We start from the raw sequence: 6,557 nt of genomic DNA, 5'->3' as shown, positions 1-6,557 counted from the left end.
TTCGACTCCCCCTGTTTCGGGAGGGTCCGGAGTTGCTGTCGGCATCACTTCGGTGCCTTCTTCCTTGATCTCGTCGGCCGCCTCCATTGTGCGCTGACTCGCCTCGTCCTCCACGGGGCCTATCTCCCTCCGTGTACAGCATTCTGCTGTCGGTGTGCGTGCTTGTAGATGCACCCGCGTGGTTCTCCTCTACCAGGAGCATTGACTGTAAGTCGAAAAAGGACGGCGTATTCTCCCGGGTACACACAGTCGTCCGGAACAATCCGAACTTCAACACCAAACCTCCGAGACAGATCTGGACCATCTCGCTCTCCTCGATGTTCACCTCTATGGAGGCGAGGGAGTCGCAGATATCCTTGATCTTCGAGGTATAGTCCGCCACCGACAAGTCGCATTGTCGTAGGTTGCTCAACTCCTGTCGGAGCTGAAGCTTCCTGGCTGTGGTGCTCGTGGCGAAGATCTTCTTCATATTTTCCCAGCACCCTTCGGCGTCTTTGCATCCCGAACATAGCTCAATAGTTGTTTGCCCACACACGACGCAAAGTAGTATAATACCCTGCTCGCCGATTGCTCCCACGACGGGAAGTCTTTGTATGTCGATTCGGGTGCCGCGTCATTAGCTCCTTCGACATAACTCCAATAGCCGTGCCCGAGCAGGTACTGGTGCATCTTGTAAGACCAAGATGCGTAGTTGGTTCTGTTGAGCTTCTCTGTTGGAAGTGAGCTCGCCATGCCTCTATCCATCGTTCTTCTTGTTCTTCTTTGTCAAGCTGTGTCGGCTACAGAGAGGTTCTCAACCCTCGCGCTCTGATACCATGTAAAAAGTAACGTGCGGAAGCAAGTATGAAGACCGAACAGAAGGAAGAAAACTCAGGTTTAATGGAGAGCTTGAGCTTACGCAATATACGCGGGAGAGACAGAGAGAGTGAGAGAGAAAACACAAGAACTATATTCAACAAAAGATCTCGATTCACTACTCTATACATATGTGTGTTCCATGAACACTTTTATACAAGTCCTCGAAAGACTGACCGAAGTACTGACCGCACTTCAATGCTCTTTAAGAGCTCCTACACTAACTCCCAAATATATTCCTCACGGAATATCTTTCCTAACGGCCTCCCGGTTTACGCACTCGTCCTAACCGATCGGTCCCAACTGATCCGGTCCTCGGCTTCTTCAGCCGATCCGGCCGATGTTGAGCTTGTCTCTCAACAAAAGGGCTACGCACCGGGAAAAGAAAATGCGGCATCCTGGAGGACATGCGAGGCCAAGCGGGCCAAGAGGACGCAAGTTGGGATGAAGTGGTAACGAGAGCCGCGAAGGACCTCGACACGAAGGTCGAGATGACGATACGCTCTACCACGAGAGAGCACGGGGAGCAAGGGAGAAGCAAGGAGCGCATAATGGGGTCACCTAAGGACCGAAGAACGAGCACGTATTCGGAGGACAACATCGACACACGCGACACGCGAGGCACGGAATCCGGTGTACAACCGGAGTGACTGGGGGCCTAATTGGAATGCACACACAGCAAACAAAGGAGGAGAGACCGGGTCGGCAACGGTGTTCGGGAGGACCGATCGGGGAAGAAGGTGTGAGCGTCGGATATAGCAGATCGAATGGAGCCGACGTATTGGGGTCGGTAGGAGCCGGCAAGGCGGTCAAGTGTCGGGACAATGGAGAACCCGGTTAATCATCGTCGCCGAAATCTCTCACCTTTTCCTTCCATGGCACATACCGGTTGATGTGCGATTTCGTGGGGGTGGATGTCGTGAAGATACCCGGCTACGGTGTGAAACCGAGATGGAATGGGCAAGTCGGCAGTGTGCAACATGTGCACATGTATAGTAGGAAAATGGTGTATAGAATAAAGGGGAGGAATTATCCCACATTGTAACGTCCCTCCCTCCTTGGGCTATAAAAGGAAGGGAGGGTCCCTTGTAAAGGGGTTGCCCATTTTGAGTTAGGAGAGTATACCACTTAGGTCGAAGGTGTGTTAGTTCTTCTTCTTCTTACTTTAGAGTTTCTTGAGGTCTTCTTCTTCGTGTCTGTTTAGGGTTTAGTCCAATGAAGAGCTCCTATGTCCTACGGGGTTTGCTTTTGCTCGGTCTCCTATGCAAGACCCCGCTCGGCGCGACAAGCCCGAGAGCTCCCCGATCGGCGGCTTGGCAGCAGACTACTATTGTAACCTAACCTACCTTGGTTCGGCTCAATGTCGGAGTTGTATCTTAGTCTTGTACATATATAATGAAGTTTTGTGCATCCGTGTCTGTGTCTGCGTCTTCGGAGTTTCTTCTTTCCTTTTCTGTACATAGGTAGCGTGCGTTGAGTCGGTGTTGCACGTATTCTCTCTCTCTCTCCTTGTGTCGTGTTCGATAACCTCTGGTACACGTCCGGAATCATTCCAGTTTGCGCCATAGCCGGTGTAGCAGGGACCGGAGAGGGTCGGTCTCCCAGCATCCATCTCTTCCTAGTCCGTGACCTCGGTGGTCCCGCCTAATCCGACACGGGCACGCGGAATACCGCGACATCATGGTTTTCTCCTATTTTTAGGGTTTCCACGTAAATATCTGTGTACTGTGTCGTCGTGTGCCTGTGTAGTGTATTTTTAGCATTGTTTGATCTTGTGGTTTTACGAATCAATTCTCAACACATTACACCGATGCAGGCGAACCCAGCACATATGAAGAAGTTATGGCCACACTAGACGCCAACACATGGCTACAAGCCAAGAAATCCGAAATGGTCTCAATTCATAAGAATTAGACATGGGAGCCAGTCGAACTACTAGCTAGGAGAAAGCCACTACCCTATAAATGGGTTTTCTGCTACAAATATGTCTTTGAGTCAGAGGAGGTACAAAGCTCGGCTTGTTGCAAAAGGGTTCAAACAAGAACAAGGTGTTGACTACAACAAGATATTCTCACCAGTAGTCAAGATGACCGCCCTCCAACTCTTACTAGGAGTTGTGGCGATAGAAGATCTAGAACTTGAGCAGATGGACGTAAAGATCGCATTCCTACACAGAGATTTGGAAGAAGACATTTACATATCTCAACCGGCAGGCTTCACGACGACGGGGGAGGACAACCACCTCGTATGTCGACTGAAAAAAATTCTTTATGGCTTGAAACAAGCGTCGAGGATGTGGTATCAGAAGTTTGACTCCCACATCAGGCAGTTTGGATACCGTCGATCAGACTCCAACCCATGCATAAGAAGCAACTGACCGCGGATGTCACCGCATGTGAAACCATTTGGCTCAAAAGAAATTTGAAGGATCTGGGCATTCCTGTCAAGGGCCTAATTCTCTTCTACTACGACAACATTAGCAACAACCACCTTGCCCACAATCTAGTATTCCACGCTCGGACTAAGCACATTGAGTTGCATTATCACTTTATTCGAGAGTGTTTCCTTGCCGGAGATGCCGACCTACAACATAACAGCACGAACCTGCAGACGACTGACATCTTCACAAAGGCCCTAGGGGTCAACAAGTTGTGGCAGTTCACGATAGACCTAGGTCTCTCGACTACCGACCAACCGAGCTTGCAGGGGAGTATGGATAAGAGCAGAACGATCATGGGAGTGACCCCGCCATCCGAATCCGAAGCCGGAGTCAATTCGAAGCCGACCCTAAAGACCAGTTTGAACCAACTATTCGGCGACCGAAAGTTGCATTTGAAGGGGTTTGTTGAGAGTCAAACTCAATTTTCCTAGTGTGGGAACACACCTTAGGGATACCCAAGTGTGTGAACACCCCACTTCCTTGTATTATAAACTAAGTTTCATAGATGTTAAGTCCTATGACACATATTCAGTAGGTAGTTAAGGCTCCACCTCTTTTCCAAGTGGTGGTTGTAGTGAGAGAACATAGAGAGAAGGTGACTACATAGGCACCTTCGCCTTCTCCTTGTAACTTGTTGGTTCATTCTTGTTATTGTTAATATAGTTTTTTGTATACACTATGTTCTCTCTCTCTCTCTCTCTCTCTCTCTCTCTCTCTCTCTCTCTCTCTCTCTCTCTCTCTTCTAGCGATGAAAAAGTTCTAGACCAATTTGGGAAGTTACTCTTACAAATGTGCAATAGTACCAGATTGCTTATTGCAAATGGTATTTCCTTATGGCCCAACACGAATGGTTTTACATGTAGAAAACACAATGGAAATAGTGTGATTCACTATGTGCTACTTTCCGAAGGTATTTTGGATCGTATACATAAATTCTCACTTGGTGAATGGACACCGGAATCCGATCATAGGACTTTATGTATTTATCTCAAATGTATGCATAGGTTTGATTGTGAGAAGGCTATGGAAGATAATAAACAACCACACTTGAGCATGAACCTTAAGCAAGTGCCCATGTATTCCAAGATGGTTGAGGATATGTTACAAATGACAAAGATACAACATGGTGCTACATTAGAATGCAAATGGGAAGCTTTCAAGAAAGTAATTCTCTCCTATACAAACAAATGTTTTTCGACCAACAGCACATCTTGGAAATGCAGCAAGAAACTTAGGAAAAGAGGGTTTGATAAAGAGTGTCGTGAAGCTCGAAAGTGCCTTATGGTTTTGGATGTAGTTAAGGATAAAGAGAATTACCAAAAGCATTTGCATGAGTATAAAAGGATTATTCAAAGAAAGAGAAGAATATGGGAAGTTACTCTACAATTTATCCAAACACAAGAGAAAGGACATGCATGTGGTAAATTTTGGGGAAATCTAAAGGGGAAATGTGTTGATAGTTATGGTGACTTAACCCTTCACGACTTGTCTATGCATTGTAAGAATTTATATGAATTATCTCTTGTCGGAAAGATGATGTGTTATGGTTCTCTTTCACATATGTCTCCCTTCTTTACAATTGAAGATATATGCATAGGACTTAAGAAATTGGCCTCTCAAAAGGCAAGCGATCTTCAATGTATAAAGGCTGAAATGCTCAAATGGACGGGAAAGGAAGCACATGTATGGACAAACGATATGTTTCATGATGCATTGCAACATGGTATGTCGTACAATTGGACTACAAATTGGATCAAACCTTTACATAAAGGTGGAGATGTAAATAATGTAAACAACTATCGAACTATCATGGTTGGCTCATTAATGGCAAAACTATTTGGATGTATAATGTATGGGTTGAAAAAAATGGTAAGAGAGCTTATGGACAAGCTGCCTTTCAAAAATACCATAGCACCATTGATCACCTTGTCACCCTTCGAGTATTAATGGAGGAAAGTCACCTTAGAGGTAAAGGTTTATATTGTTGCTTTGTAGACTTCAAGAAAACTTTTGATATGGTACCTCGTGAGCATCTTTGGAGGCGAATGGAAGAACTTGAGGTGCAAAATGAATATATGCTTGCAATTTCCCGAATTTATGACAAGGTTATATGTTGTGTGTGTATGAGAGATAAACTTTCAGATTTTTTCAAAAGCACTATTGGTGTTAAGCAAGGATGCCCACTCTCACCAACACTATTTGGTCTATGCATTGATGAATTGGAAGAAATGGTTACCAAGTTTGCAAAGGAATAATGTGTTGAAGAAGTTGCATTGGGAATGTTGTGATTATGCTTTTGCTATGTGCAGATGATGTAGTGCATTTTGCAAATACATTAGGAGATGCACAAAAGCTTATGAAGTCATTAGATTTTGTTTTGCATGCATACTAAATTAAGTGTCAATAGCTCTAAAACAAAGATTATGCTCATGAAGAGCCAAAAAAGAGATAAACAATGCATTATGTATAACAATGAGCCACTTGAATGTGTGGAAAGCTTCAAATATCTTGGCCTTGAAGTTCCTTCAAATCATATATGGAATGAATGTGCTACATGCCGCTTAGAGGCGGGTAAGCGAGCATACTATGCATTTGAGAGCACATGCAATCTTGGAGATATTAAGTGTTGGGTCCTCAAGAAATATCTTTTCGACACTTTGGTGACACTGGTTCTTCTCTATGGGGTGGAAGTATGGGGCGGTAGCATCCCTTAATCTATGTGGAAATAGTTTGAAAATGTCCAAAAGCATTTTTCTTACAACGTTTCTACAAACAAACACCTACACCCTCCTCCTCCTTGAGACGAGATCACTTCTCATTGAGATCATGGCCATGGAAAGGGTTGTTGAATACATGCTTAAGGTTCAAAAAAATCCCTCAGATCGACTTCCTAGAATTGCATGGGAAGCAAGCAAAAAGATCCAAAATTTTGTGTTCCGGTTGCATGCAAGATATAGAAAAATGGTTTGGTAGATGGGATGCGAGACACTTGCTTCATGATGCCTCACTAGATTCCTCTGTAAATGAGGCCTTTTTGCAACGTCAATGTATCATGACATGGGACAAATGTGGAGGCTCACGCTTCACACATTATACTACACATGTTGCACCTAACTACAAAAACCATATTCTTTGTGGAACAGGGAAACCGTACACATCGATACCATTGCTTCCATGCGACTTAGCTCACATGCATTGCGATGTGAGACAGGGCGTTGGGGCACAAGTGATGAGAGTGGTCGGCTATGCACACTTTGCCCTA

The sequence above is a fragment of the Azolla caroliniana genome, unplaced genomic scaffold, assembly GCF_043228905.1.
Source record: "Azolla caroliniana isolate FFs.n. ecotype wild unplaced genomic scaffold, voAzoCaro1.0.p SCAF_2, whole genome shotgun sequence".
NCBI lineage: Eukaryota > Viridiplantae > Streptophyta > Polypodiopsida > Salviniales > Salviniaceae > Azolla > Azolla caroliniana.
The sequence above is the reverse complement of the archived record's forward strand: the minus strand, read 5'-3'. Positions refer to the sequence as shown.